Here is a 15,189-nt window from a genome sequence, read left to right on the forward strand (position 1 = left end):
ACAATTGTAAGTTATTATGATTATTAATTTGCTATTGTCACACAACTGGGTGGGCTCAGAGCACAGTGTTTCGCTCAGAAGACCTTCGTCAGGATGATTATATATATATATATATATATATATATATATATATATATTATATTATATACTATAATAGAAACAACAATTGTAAATTATTATGATTATTAATTTGCTATTGTCACACAACTGGGTGGGCTCAGAGCACAGTGTTTCGCTCAGAAGACCTTCGTCAGGATGATTATATATATATATATTATATTATATACTATAATAGAAACAACAATTGTAAATTATTATGATTATTAATTTGCTATTGTCACACAACTGGGTGGGCTCAGAGCACAGTGTTTCGCTCAGAAGACCTTCGTCAGGATGATTATATATATATATATATATATATTATATTATATACTATAATAGAAACAACAATTGTAAATTATTATGATTATTAATTTGCTATTGTCACACAACTGGGTGGGCTCAGAGCACAGTGTTTCGCTCAGAAGACCTTCGTCAGGATGATTATATATATATATTATATTATATACTATAATAGAAACAACAATTGTAAATTATTATGATTATTAATTTGCTATTGTCACACAACTGGGTGGGCTCAGAGCACAATGTTCTGTGCCCCGAGCCCACCCTTTTTTTGAAGCCAATTAGAGCCTCAGACTCTAATCATGTGCTTAAAAAAAAAAAACACTAAAATCCATGCGTTCGGTGGCCTGCATGTAGATTAGGAGTAGGGTGCGTGGATTAGAGGGGGTGGCGCCCCTGTGCCCCTAATGGAGCGGCCGCCACTGGATTGTTGATAATAAGGAAGCCTGTGACTCTCTTCCCTTCCTCCTATATTGCAGTGTATGGTGCTTGACCAACCAATCGCCGCCTATGTAAGAGCAGGGAGGCGGTCCTTTTCCCTGTGTAAGCTCCAATATTGAGCATACACATGGCCTCTTAGTCTGGCCTTTGTAGGCAAAGAAGGCAGTGGGGAAAGGTTGGTATCAACAGGAGTGGGACGTGTTATCCGGTGGATGTGTCACCTGACCCCCGAATAGGGCTCCAGTAAAGAGAACCTGTCGTTTTGCCCTGCATGCCAAAGTGCGGGTTCATTTTAGGAAAACTTCCTATTGGTTCCTGTTTCTTAGAAAGAGATAAAGCCCGAAGGCCAGTGACTGTAGATCAGACTTCTCCCCGTCCATTAATAAGATTATTAAGATGCGTCTCCCATCTCTCCCGCAGTATGAATGTTGGCCTTCTCCCTGCACCCAGACAAACTGAACTGAATCTATGATTCTGCAGATGTACGCAACTGGGTGAGTTGAATATGTTACCACTGAAGGTGGTTTATTCTTTCGATGTATGGAAATAAGTATTGATTTGTTTTAGTTCTAAGGTAAAAATGCTTCTTAAAAATTGTTGCGAATTGATTTTGCTGGATGCAGGAGGCTTCATTTTGTTCAGGCGGTTTTCATATTCATAGCACCAAGTGGCGGTCATGTGATCTGTTACAACTACGATGACAGGTCACCTGACTAATTACATTCGCCAATTTTGCGACAGATCATGTGACCTGGAAAAAGGGGAATGGGAGATCGTGTACCACATAAGTGATCACAAGCATTGGCGTGCGCACAGGGTGCGCTGGAGGTGCCTGGGCACACCCTAATCACCTATTATTATTATTATTATACAGGTTTTATATAGCGCCAACAGTTTGCGCATCGCTTAACAAAATGAAGGCAGACATTACAGTTACATTACAATTTGGTAAGAGGAATCAGAGGGCCCTGCTCGCTAGAGCTTACAATCTACTGTGCATTAGTATTATTGCTCTGTGTAGCAGCAGACGGTTGGGAAACATTTCCCTCTTACCGGCTCTGCCATCTTTTACTGTGCCGGCAGGGAGATCAAAGTGCCAGGGCCATAAACACCATATTGTCAAAAGTATTGGGACAAATAATTTATAGGTAAAGTTGATCCTGGGAAAGTCCGTTTGCCTCTCGGGGGATCAGGAAGGGATTTTTTTTTTCCCCCTGCTCTGGGCTTTTTCGCCTTCCTCTGGATCAACTGTGGGTATATTGGATTGTATGATATTATTTTTATTTCTTTTTATGGTTGAACTAGATGGTCTTGTATCTTTTTTCAACCTGACTAACTATGTAACCTGCCTTTAAACACATATGAACTTTAATGGCATCCCAGTCTTATTCCGTAGGGTTCAATATTGAGTTGGCCCACCCTTTGCAGCTATAACAGCTTCAACTCTTCTGGGAAGGCCGTCCACAAGGTTTAGGAGTCTGTCTATGGGAATGTTTGACCATTCTTCCAAAACAGCATTTGTGAGGTCAGGCACCGATGTTGGACGAGAAGGCCTGGCTTGCAGTCTCAGCTCTAATTCATCCCAAAGGTGTTCTATCGGGTTGAGGTCAGGACTCTGTGCAGACCAGTTCCTCCAGCCCAAATTCACTCATCCATGTCTTTATGGACCTTGCTTTGTGCACTGGTCCAAATCATTTGGTGGAGGGGGGATTATGGTGTGGGGTTGTTTTTCAGGGGTTGGACTTGGCCCCTTATTTCCAGTAAAGGGAACTCTTAAGGCGTCAGCATACCAAGACATTTCATGTTCCCAACTTTGTGGGAACAGTTTTGGGACGGCCCCTTCCTGTTCCAACATGACTGCGCACCAGTGCACAAAGCAAGGTCCATAAAGACATGGATGAGCGAGTTTGGGGTGGAGGAACTTGACTGGCCTGCGCAGAGCCCTGACCTCAACCTGATAGAACACATTTGGGATGAATTAGAGCGGAGACTGCGAGCCAGGCCTTTTTGTCCAACATCAGTGCCAACAACATCACAAATGCTCTTCTGGAAGAATGGTCAAACATTCCCATAGACGCACTCCTAAACCTTGTGGACGCTGTTATAGCTGCAAAGGGTGGGCCAACTCAATATTGAACCCTACGGACTAAGACTGGGATGCCATTAAAGTTCATGTGCGTGTAAAGGCAGGTGGTAGTATGGCATATGTAGTGATCCTCAGTGCCAGGACAAAGTCATCCAGCGCCCAGGGCAAAGATGCCAAACCGTGCCCCCCTTCCCTTAGGGTTACGGTTAGCAGTGATGTTGCTGCCACTACCCCTTGTAACAGAAGCAACTGGCACAGGGCACCCCCATCCCTGCAATAAAACATTCCGCGCCCACTCATTGTCCCGGCCCTGGTGATTCCTGTGGATTAATTTGTGGGGCGATCATTGGTGAAGAATACCGTAGCAGAAAACACCCGTGGGCACCCAGCCTTAAAGCCAAATTGAACCCTCCCTATTTATTGCAGTGAGGCTGCACATACAGATAATAATATGCTAACACCAAGTTCTGCCCCATGAGTTAAAATGGCCTGTGCTGGCAGCACATAGGAGAGTCGGACTGCTACCTTCACACAGTGCAGCAGCCTGGCTCTCAAGCAGTCTGGCACCCCACTGAACACTGCTCTAATCAGCACCACTCACCGCTACCTAAGCACCGCTGTTGATTGGAGCAGTATTCAGAAAGTGTGTAGGGCGGAATGTGGTTACAATAGCCGATGCTGGCAGCACATAGTAGAGTAAGACGACTTCCTCTTTAATGTATAGAATGTATGAAGGCAAAAAAACCTCGAGCCTTTTATAATCACGTTAAAGTGGTTGTAAGCAGTGGTGGCTGGTGCTGGGGGGGGCAGACCGACGCGACCCCCCCCCCCCCCCCGCAGGAGACCGAAGAGGCAGATCCGGGGTAGGGATGCTGCTCATCGTTGCTACTCCTCGCTCCGGTGTGGTTGCTTCTCCTCCTCCCAGGCTGAACAGGAAGTGGGTCCTGAGGCCGTTTTTGGCCTGAGGTCCTAAGACTCTCTTGCCACGGACACACGATCGGAATTCCGGACAGAAAAAGACCGATGAGAGCTTTTCATTGGAAAATGTGACCGTGTGTACGCTCCATCGGAATTTAGCTGTCTGAATTCCCGCCAGCCAAAAAATGAGAGCATGTTCTCAATTTTCCCGACGGAAAAACTTTCTATCGGTAATTCCGATCGTGTGTATGCAATTCCGACACGCCAAAAATCACGCATTCTCAGATTCAACTACGAGACGGAAGCTATTGGCTACTGGCTATTGAACTTCCTTTTTCTAGTCCCGTCGTACGTGTTGTACGTCACCGCGTTCTAAACGATCGGAATTTGATGTGACCGCGTGTAGGCAAGACAGCTTGAGCCGAATTCCGTCTGAATTCCGTTGGGAAAACCATCAGAGCTTTTTCCGATGAGAATTCCGATCGTGTGTACGCGGCATCTGCCTAATCGGTTCTCAGGACCCACTGATTGGCCTTCAAAACAAAATAAAAAAAATAAACCCCATTGAAATTCATGTGTCCGGCACCCTGCATGTAGATTAGGGACCAGGCACATGATGATTTAAGTGTGGGAGGGCGGCACCCCTGCGCCCTTAATGGACGGGCCGTCACCCCTGCGCCCCTAATGGATGGGCCGTCACCTCTGCGCCCCTAATGGACGGGCCGTCACCTCTGCGCCCCTAATGGACAGGCCGTCACCCCTGCGCCCCTAATGGACGGTCCGTCACCCCTGCGCCCCTTATGGACAGGCCGTCACCCCTGTGCCCCTAATGGACGAGCTGTCACTGGTTGTAAAGCTCAGAAATGAAATATGAACAAATAGAAAAAAAAGACAACATATTAATTACTGCAACCCCCCCCCCCCCCAAAACAAAAAATAAATAAAAATAAAATAAGCGTCAGCTGAGGACAAACATGACCCAATGCAGTCCTTGCTTTTCTACATCTTCCATGTGCCGAAGATTGGCAGTTGATGCCGTACATTTCCATGGACGGGTATCAGTGCCTGTTCTCATCTGTTAATGTTTCACTTGGTGCATTTTGCGCTATTACATTATCTTAAATAATCATTAACGCCCTCGCTTCGTCGGTGAAATATTTATTTATTTATTTATTTATTATATTGCAGTTGTTTAGCCTATTCAGCTGTTTTCCTAAGAAACATCTCAATGATACTTTATTTCCTGGCTAATCCCCTTCAGCATGAAATCCTTCTTTCAGCTCTCAGCATCTTCATCCTTGCTGGCACCTTCACTTATCCATCTGTCTACACTTCAGCTTGTAGAAGACGCTGCAGCTGGATCCATCCTGTACACCTCAATACACACCTCTCCATCAATTCTTTTGTGGAAAAAGCCTTTGGCTGTTTTTTTTCCTCCCTTTTCCGCTAAGCGCCTGTATTGGTGGGCAGCAGGGTGGCTCAGCGGGGGGGGGGGTTTGGGGGGGCAAGGCATCGCTGTGGGTCTTGCATCGGTTGCAGCTACATTAATTACATGGGTGGAGTCGACGGGGGGTCGATGAACTACAAATTAAAGACTGTTCGCTTTGCAAAATTAGGGCCCATTTGCTTCTTTTGCCGTGAGTCTAATGTGCGCTACGTTGCAAGTTATCTAACGCAGCTAAACTCACACACAGTCAAAAACAGAAAATAGTGCTGCGCATTTTTTATTTTTATTTTTTTATTTTTTTTATTTTTATTTTTTTATAGTTTTTTTATTTTTTTATATTTTTTATTTTATATATTTTTTTTATATTTTTTATTTTATATATATATATATATTTATATTTTTTATTTTATATATATATATATATATATATATATTTATATTTTTTATTTTATATTTTTTATTTTTTATATTTTATATTTATATTTTCATATTTATATAAAATATCACACAGTCAAAAACAAAAAATAGTGCTGCGCTTTTTTTTTTTTTTTTTTTTTATATTTTTTTATTTATTTTTTTTTATATATTTTTTATTTTTTTTATTTTTTTATTTTATATTTTTATTTTTATATTTTTTTTATTTTCGATTTTTTGTTTTTGATTTCCTCTTGAAAGATAAAAAAGCCTTTAGAACCACTTTAAGTGGTTGTAAACCTCAGAAATGAAATATGAACAAAGCACATCCCTCTATAGTGTGTACTATACATAATGCAGAGCACTAAGTGTCATTTCTGTCTGCTGCTTCCTTCCTCTTGCTATCAGCATGGTCACTTCTGAGAAATTTTCCTGACACCAAGAAAAAAAAAGTTGACATTGAGGGACCTCCAGCTGATTGACAGCCTTAGTTCTGTTCCTGTGTGCTGTGTGGAGGAGGGGGGGGGGGTCCCTTCCCTCCAATCAGCTCTCAGAGCTCTCCTCGCGGAGCTCTGCAGAGTGTAACTTCAGCTCTCTGCCCCCTTTTTCCTGAACTCTCAGGCAAGCTTTATAATTCAGCATTATGAACAAATGTGGAGAACACAGGGCTGTTGATAAACAGGTACAACTTATGTAGAATTTGCTTCATCTCTGTGTATCGCCCGAGGGCCGGTCACTTCACTAAGTATATGTACTGTGAGGGTTTACAACCACTTTACATAATCATGAATATCAAACAGTCTAAGGCCCCACAAGTGGGGTCTTGCAGTTGGTCAGTCATCCAGCCTTGCACTTTCCTCATCTAGGTTGTGGCCGGTCAGTGCTCCTACGGGCGATAAGCGGCGTCTACTTCCTCCCCTTAGGCGTCCGATAGGATCACCTGTCCTTTCAGCCGATCGATGTGACGGGTCTCAGGAGCTGCTTCCTGATTGGCTGGGTGGGCTTGGAGAGCAGTGCTCTGTGTCCCGAGCTCACCCTTTTTTCAAGCCTATTAGAGCCTCTGGCTCTAATCACGTGCTTCACCGCTTGCCGACCAGTCATTATACTGCGGCAGGTCGGCACGATCCCGCAAACCTTCGTAGCTATACGTTGGCTCGCGGGACCAGGATAGCAGGCGTCCGCCCGCTGCACAGTGGGGGGGGGGGGGGGGCTGATGCTCGTGGTCACGATGACCGCCGGCCACGAGCGATCGCGAGCACGAGGGACAGACCACGGAAACACACACTTCCTCTAGTCAGTCCCCTCTCGCTTCAGTTAGAATCACCTCCCAAGCGAAAACACAATTAACCCCTTGATCTCCCCCTAGTGTTAACCCCTTCGCGCAGCAAAATTTTTACAGTAATCAATGCATTTTTTTTAGCACTGATCGCTGTATTAATGCCAATGGTCCAAAAATTGTGTCAAGATTGTTCAATGTGTCCGCCATAATGTCGCAGTCACGATAAAAATCGCTGATTGCCGCCATTACTAGTAAAAAAATTTAAAAAATAATAATAAAAATGCTATAAATCTATCTAGCTATAACTTTTGTGCAAACCAATCAATAAACGGTTATTGAGATTTTTTTTTTTTTACCAAAAACATGTAGAAGAATACGTATCGGCCTAAACTGAGAAAAAAATTGTTAAAAAAAAAATGGGGATATTTATTACAGCAAAAAGTTCAAAATATTGTTGTTCTTTTTTTTTTCAAATTTTTTTGTTTGGACCCCTTTCACACTGTGGGCGTTTTTCAGGTGCCACAGCGCTAAAAATAGCGCCTACACAGCACCTGAAAAAAGCGGCTCCATTCGCTGGAGCGGTGCACTGGCAGGGCGTCAGGAAAAGTCCTGCCAGCAGCTTTTTTGGAGTGGTGAAGGAGCGGTGAACTCACCGCTCCTCCACCGCCGCTCCCCATTGAAATCAATGGGGCAGCGCTGTGATACCGCCAGAGCGGCGTTTTGTGGGCAGATTTAACCCCTTTTCGGGGGGGGGGGTTAAAACCGCCCACCGCTAGCGGCCAAATAGCGCAGCTAAAATGACAGTAAAGCAGCTCAAAAAATAGTGCCACTTTACCGCCGACGCCCTAGGTGTCTCGGTGTGATAGGGGTCTTACAGCGCAAAAAATAAAAACCGCAGAGGCGATCAAATACCACCAAAAGAAAGCTCTGTTTGCAGGGAAAAAATGATGTCAATTTTGTTTGGGTGCAACGTAGCACGACCGCGCAGTTGTCAGTTAAAGCGACGCAGTGCCGAATCGCAAAGAATGGCCTGGTCATTCTGCAGCCAAAAGCTTCCGGGGCTGAAGTGGTTAATAACAAAACAAAAAAACTCTCACCCCATTGTAATCCATGCGTCCTAATGGAGGGGCCGCCATTGGACACAGTCTATGGGCCACCTAAGGGCAGTAGCCCCTCAGGCTTCGGAAACCCTCTTGGGGAGAGAGAACCCAGCTCTCCAGTGCTTCAGACTATTTATCGTCTTCCCAACCCCCTTCTGGGCACTCCTCTACCAAGGAATGGCTGGAGCATGATAAATATTTAAGCTGGCGATTTGAAGAGTGATTAAGAAAGGCGAAGAATCCAACTTAAGTGACGGGCAGTGGGCAGGTTCACTTTAAGAGGGAAGAGTTACCACAAAGCAGCATTCATTTCACAGTGGACAAGCCCTCTCAAACATCTTTTTTTTTTCCTTAAGCACTCCGCTCTTACAGACAATTACCTCCTACCTGACACGCGGTTAATCTCAAAGCAGCAAACTCATTACGTGCTCGGTTCAGGCGTCTCCCTCTAAGTTAACACGTCCGCTAAACGCTGTCAGTTCCGCCGAGACGTTTCAGTTAGGCTTGAAATCTGGATGAAGAGAGGCACTCGGCGACCGCGATCAAACGCCGCAGGAGGGAAAGACGTGTGTGTATATATATATATATATATATATTTATCTATACGTCGACCCTCAGCCGTCCGAGACTGAGAGTCGGGCGGTGGAATGGCGGGGAGGGAATTTTAATGCTGTCACATCACAGAAATGTCACCCCGCTAAAGAGATTCCAGCGCTGCTGCTTCGCCCTGATAGCATTATGCGTTGCAGAAATTAATTTTGCATAGTGCACAATTCACGGGGGCCGATGACCACCTTGTTTAAAAACTGCTTACCTCCCCAGTCTGCGGATTTCCTGAGTCCGTCTCTTTTTTTTTTTTTTTTTTTTTTGTACTTTTTGATTTTTTTGCCGGGTTTTTATACCGCAGTCAGATTTGAATTTGCTATTTTATTCTCACCTCCTTAGTAAAAAAAAAAAAAAAAAAAAAATCCTTTTATCACACAATGGGTAATTTATATCCATTACAACCCTTTCAATCGTATTCAGCGGGCCTGTCAGTGCCTTTGGCACAGTAATGATTAATGCGATCTAATAATAGGCTGCCATTATAATACCTTAGTAAAACATGTACCAACATCCCATTCACATCCACCAAATTCATAGCTTCCTATAACATTTGCGCTGAAAGACAGGATTACTGTTTTGCAGGGCCCGCTACCCCCTTCCGTCGCTGCGTTAACAAATTAAATTTACCCTCGCCGCTACTTGCGCGAGGCTTATGAGAGTCTGTACTCGGGGGGGTTAAAGGGGATTTTCGATTTGTTACCTGATGTGAACCTCAAAATAATTGAAAAGATAACATTGTTGCAGGTGTTGACCGGGAGGGAGGGATCAAATAAGAAAATAGACATTTGTTAGCAAAGATACTTTAAAATAAAGAACCATAGGAGTATAGGAGTGAAATGCTAAGGGTTTCCTTTCGATTTGCTGCTAAGTCATTCATAGATCCAGCATGGGCTTCATAAACCTGGTAAAGAGACGATAGACCTGGTAAGGGATTCATAGACCTGATAGAGGGTTAGAAGTCCTGGTATGAATGAATGAATGAATTAAATACTTTTATAGCGCACAATGCAAACTGAATTGCCTCTAGGCGATGTAAGGGGATAGTAGACTTGGTACTGGGACCATAGATCTGTTTAAGAGTTCATAGACCTGGAAAGGGTCCACAGACCTCCTAGGAGGTCTAAAGACCTGGTAACAGATTCATAGACCTGGTAAGGTGACCATAGACCTGGTAAGGAAAAAAAAAAACAGTCCTGGTATGGGGACAGTAGACTTGGTACTGGGACCATAGATCTGTTTAAGAGTTCATAGACCTGGAAAGGGTCCATAGACCTCGTAGGAAGTCTGAAGACCTGGTAACAGATTCAAAGACCTGGTAAGGTGACCATAGACCTGGTAAGGAAAAAAAAAAAGCAGTCCTGGTATGGGGACAGTAGACTTGGTACTGGGACCATAGATCTGTTTAAGAGTTCATAGACCTGGAAAGGGTCCACAGACCTCCTAGGAGGTCTAAAGACCTGGTAACAGGTTCATAGACTTGATAAGGTGACCATAGACCTGGTAAGGGAAACAAAAACAGCCCTGGTATGGGGACAGTAGACTTGGTACTGGAACCATAGATCTGTTTAAGAGTTCATAGACCTGGAAAGGGTCCACAGACCTCCTAGGAGGTCTAAAGACCTGGTAACAAATTCATAGACCTGGTAAGGTGACCATAGACCTGGTAAGGAAAAAAAAAAACAGTCCTGGTATGGGGACAGTAGACTTGGTACAGGGACCATAGATCTGTTTAAGAGTTCATAGACCTGGAAAGGGTCCATAGACCTCGTAGGAAGTCTGAAGACCTGGTAACAGATTCATAGACCTGGTAAGGTGACCATAGACCTGGTAAGGGGAAAAAAAAACAGTCCTGGTATGGGTACAGTAGACTTGGTACAGGAACCAAACACCTGGAAAAGGGTCCACATACTTTGTAAGAGGGCTTTAGACATGGTAACATGTTCATAGACTTGATAAGGTGACCATAGACCTGGTAAGGGAAACAAAAACAGCCCTGGTATAGGGACAGTAGACTTGGTACTGGAACCATAGATCTGTTTAAGAGTTCATAGACCTGGAAAGGGTCCACAGACCTCGTAGAAGGTCTAAAGACCTGGTAACAGAGTCATAGACTTGGTAAGGTGACCATAGACCTGGTAAGGGAAAAAAACATTCCTGGTATGGGTACAGTAGACTAGGTACAGAAACCAAACACCTGGAAAAGGGTCCATGTACTTCGTAAGAGGTCTTAGACATGGTAATAGGTTCATAGACTTGATAAGGTGACCATAGACCTGGTAAGGGATAAAAAGTCCTGGTATGGGGACAGTAGATTTGGTACAGGAACCATAGACATGCTAAAGTGTTCATAGGCCTGGAAAGGGTCCATAGACCTGTTAAGAGGTCTAAAGACCTAGTAAGGTGACTATAGACCTGGTAAGGGATAAAAAGTCCTAGTATGGGGACAGTAGATTTGGTAAAGGATCCATAGACCTGCTAAAGTGTTCATAGACCTGGAAAGGGTCCATAGACCTGGTAAGAGGTCTAAAGATCTGGGCATGGGTTCACAGACCTAGTAAGGTGACTATAGACCTGGTAAGGGATAAAAAGTCCTGGTATGGGGGCAGTAGAGTTGGTACAGGAACTATAGACCTGCAAAAGTGTTCATAGACCCGGAAAGGGTCCATAGACCTGTTAATGGGTTCACAGACCTGGTAAGTTGACTATAAACCTGGTAAGGGTTAAAACGTTCTAGTATGGGAACAGTAGAGTTAGTACAGGAACTATAAAAATGGTAAGGGGTCCATACACCAGGTAATAGATCCAAAGGCCTTTTAAGGAGTTAATAGACCTGGTAAGTTGCCATAGACCTGGTATAGTTCTGGTATGGGGACAATAGATGTGGTGCCAGAAACATGAACCTGCTAAGAGGTCCATAGACCCGGTAAGGATTCAGTAGACCTGGTAAGGATTCAGTAGGCCTGGTAAGATAATTTATCCCTGAGACAGTCTTAGGTCGGAATGGGTTTTCTGACATTACCTGAATAACTGAAAGATAGCAGAACCTTAGGTTTTTATGCTGCCATCCTGTCACTTGGTCTTTGCCACACCTCTCTTTAGTGCTTACTGTTTTTTTTTCCCACAGGTCACTGGGCAGGTAGCTCATGCAATGCAGAGAGGCTTCATTTGTTTTTTAAAATACCTATAAGCAGAATGGGTGATGCTGCTGTGATCTCTCAGTCCGGTCGTATGTGGCCAAGTCCGTTTCATTCACAAAGTCCGTCGGAGCTCCGACGAAAGTCCGTCAGGAAGACCGGCAGACCTAGTCCGTCGAAAAAGTCCGGTCGTGTGTACGCGACATAAGAGATGCCTTAGATTTTCTAAAGGGGTCCATAGACTTGCTAAAGGGTTCATAGACCTGGTAAGGTGACCATAGTTCTAATAAAGGAATTATAGACCTGGTAAGGTGACCATAGACCTGCTAAAGGGTTCAAAGACCTGGTAAGGGGTCCATGAGCCTTCTATGGGGGGTCATAGACCTAGTAAGGGGACCATACATTTGGTAAGAGCTCATTACTCCTGGTACAGGGACCATATATTTGGTACGGAAACTATAGACCTTGCAAGGGAACCATAGAACATATATCCTGATGTGAAGTTATTGCCCTGATTAAATTTGCGTCGTCCGCAAAAACTGAGCTATTTATCCCATACTCTAAATCGTTTATGAATAAAGTGAATAGAGTCGGTCCAAAGACAGAACCTTGTGGTACCCCACTTACCACTCCAGACCCGTCTGAGTACACGTTATTTATCACTACCCTTTGGGCATGCCCCTCTAACCAGTTTTTAACCCAAGAACAAACCTTATGGTTCACGCCTCAGCTTGTAGATTAAGCGCTTATGGTAGGACAGTATCGAATGCCTTTGCAAAATCCAATTAAACCGATTCATCCAATGGATAGGTCAGTTTTCCTAGATACCCCCAAATATTTCCAATCGTGGTTTTGAGCGTATCGGTTCTCTCTCATCGTCTACTATTCGGTTCTTTCTTTTTAATTTCAGCAGCTAGCACCAGTGCTCCCACTGTCAGACTAATTTGAAATGTCATCTAGTATGCCATGGATGATGGGTGTTTAAAATAAAAAGTGATTACCTACAACACAGGTTTTTTTGAGGTTTTTTTTTTTTCCAGTTAATCTACACATAAAGTCTGTTTTATGTTATTTTATTTATTTTTTCGTTCTCATTGGGAGTCGTATTTTCTAGATTTTGTCTTCTTTTGCTTCGGAAGGTTGCAGGCTTGTTTTTACTAAAGAACCATCTTTCAGATGAAATAGTATTTAGTAATTCCGGACTCTGCACATTTATATGAATATCTATTTCAGCCCCCTCTTCAGTTTATTATTTTTGAAGCGGCGGAGCTGAGACGATGATTCCTTGCATCCAGAGTCCATTTGTTCTGTGAAATCCATATTTATGTCCTGATTGAGCTGGTATCGAGCTTTCTGTCCTATATTAGTATGTTTTGTTTATGGTCTTCTATGCGCATATCAATTTATCTATTAACCCGGTGTATATATTTTATTATTTTTTGGCCTGCGCCATAAATAAAACTCGCATTGTCCGTGTACTGGGAAGTATATTGACATTGTCCGCACTTGATTAATCTCAAGGTGAGTCCTCACATGCAGATGAAGTACAAAGGAAATTCATGGTACCTTCTGATATTTGTTAAAGCGGTGTTGTACTCACATTTTTAAAACCTCACAAGCCATAGTGTTTCTCCCAAAGATGCCAAAACGAACCTTTTATAAAAATCCGATCGCCGTAATTAACTTTTAATTTACATGTCAAAGGTGAGTTCCGGGCTCTCGTCCCGTGGGAGTAGGCGTGGTTATCGCCTTTCCCCCCGGCTCCGCAAAGTCCCCTGGGAGGTTTCTCACATTGTTCCCATGAATCAGTGGGGAACGCTGGCCTTGCCGAAAATCTCGTGAGATTTTGGCGTCACGTGACGCCGGTCATGTGACGAGGGCGTCTCAGAAGGCACCATTTTATGGCGCTGCTCGCTGCTATCAATGAGCATGCGCGGGATCGAGCGGTGAATGCTGGGAGCACAGCATCACCACATCCCGGAAAGGAAATGCTTGTGGGCTTCAAATGCCCACAAGCAATATGGAAACAGCCGGCATGAAGTTTTAAGACTGTTTCTGCCACATGAAATCGGCAAGACAGGGAGTAAAAAGCCACAAGTAGTGAGTACAAAAACACATTAGTAAACGCATAACAAAGACACAGGAAAAAAAAAAAAAAGATTCGGCAGCGGAATCCCGCTTTAAAGGAAAAGTCCACTTTAAAAAAAGAGTTTTGTACAACCTAACAATGAACTTCTCTTTTGATTTGTTGACTATACCATTGATAATTCTTTGTTTTATCTGTTCAATACCTGTTGATCCTGCCAGAAGTCTTAGTCCTTGTACACACGGTCGGAGAATCCTTCGAAATGTGTCCTATCGGACCGTGTCGTCGGATAATCCGACTGTGTGTGGTCTGCATCGGACTGATTCCATCGGAATATCCGTCGGACCCAATTTTCCAACATGTTGGAAATATTTCCCGACCAACTGGGCCGGTCGGACATACTCCGATCATGTGTAGCGAATTTTGATCGGACCAAGTGCCACGCATGCTCAGATCAAATTCCTACATCAAAGCTATTGGCTACTAGCCTGAACGTAGTCCCATCTACGTCATCACGTTCTGAAAGATCGGATTTTTCGACAACTTAGTCCGACCGTGTGTATGCAACAGTTTCGGACAAGATCCGACGGACAAATTCCGACGGATTTGGTTGTCGAAATCTCCGACCGTATGTACAGGGGCTAATGAATGTATAAGTTCCTGTACTCTTCTCTGCACTTGTATTATGCCGCGTACACGAGATCGGAATTCCGGCCTAGAAAAAGACCGATGAGAGCTTTTGATCGGAAAATGCGACCGTGTGTACCCTCCATCGGAATTTAGCTGTCCGAATTTCCGCCAGCCAGAAATTGATAACATGTTCTCAGTCTTCCCCACGGAAAAACGTTCTATCTGTAATTCTGATCGTGTGTATGCAATTCCGACGCGCCAAAAATCACGCATGCTCAGATTCAACTACGAGACAGAAGCTATTGGCTACTGGCTATTGAACTTCCTTTTTCTAGTCACGTTGTACGTGTTGTACGTCAACGCGTTATAAACGATCGGAATTTGATGTGACCGCGTGTAGGCAAGACAGCTTGAGCCGAATTCCGTCGGAATTCCGTCGGGAAAACCATCAGAGCTTTTTCCGATGAGAATTCCGATCGTGTGTATGCGCCATTAGTTGTTCCAAGCTTTCTTTATTGGGTAATTGGAGAGGAGAACCCAGTGTCCAGAAAAACGTCTCTCTTGATGATTTTTAGATTTGTTTATTGAAGATAAAAGTATACAAGTGGAGCCAACGTGTTTTGGGGGAATTGTCTGACCCTTC

The 15,189-nt window shown here is 43.9% G+C and overlaps 1 protein-coding gene across 3 annotated transcripts in view; it reads left to right on the forward strand.

Moving 5' to 3' along the window:
- The window catches only part of ZNF536 (zinc finger protein 536), a 602,875-nt gene that overhangs the window by 180,601 nt on the left and 407,085 nt on the right, over positions 1 to 15,189 (forward strand). For 2 of the 3 annotated variants that reach the window (XM_077451568.1, XM_077451544.1), the window contains exon 3: positions 1,267 to 1,340. The exons of the other annotated variant lie outside the window; for it this stretch is intronic. The gene's annotated coding sequence lies outside the window, so the exon portion shown is untranslated. The remainder of the gene's footprint in view (positions 1 to 1,266; positions 1,341 to 15,189) is intronic. 3 annotated transcript variants of the gene reach the window in all.

The sequence above is a fragment of the Lithobates pipiens genome, unplaced genomic scaffold (assembly GCF_037356315.1).
Source record: "Lithobates pipiens isolate NorthernLeopardFrog02 unplaced genomic scaffold, aLitPip1_a1.2 Scaffold_10, whole genome shotgun sequence".
Taxonomy (NCBI): Eukaryota; Metazoa; Chordata; class Amphibia; order Anura; family Ranidae; genus Lithobates; species Lithobates pipiens.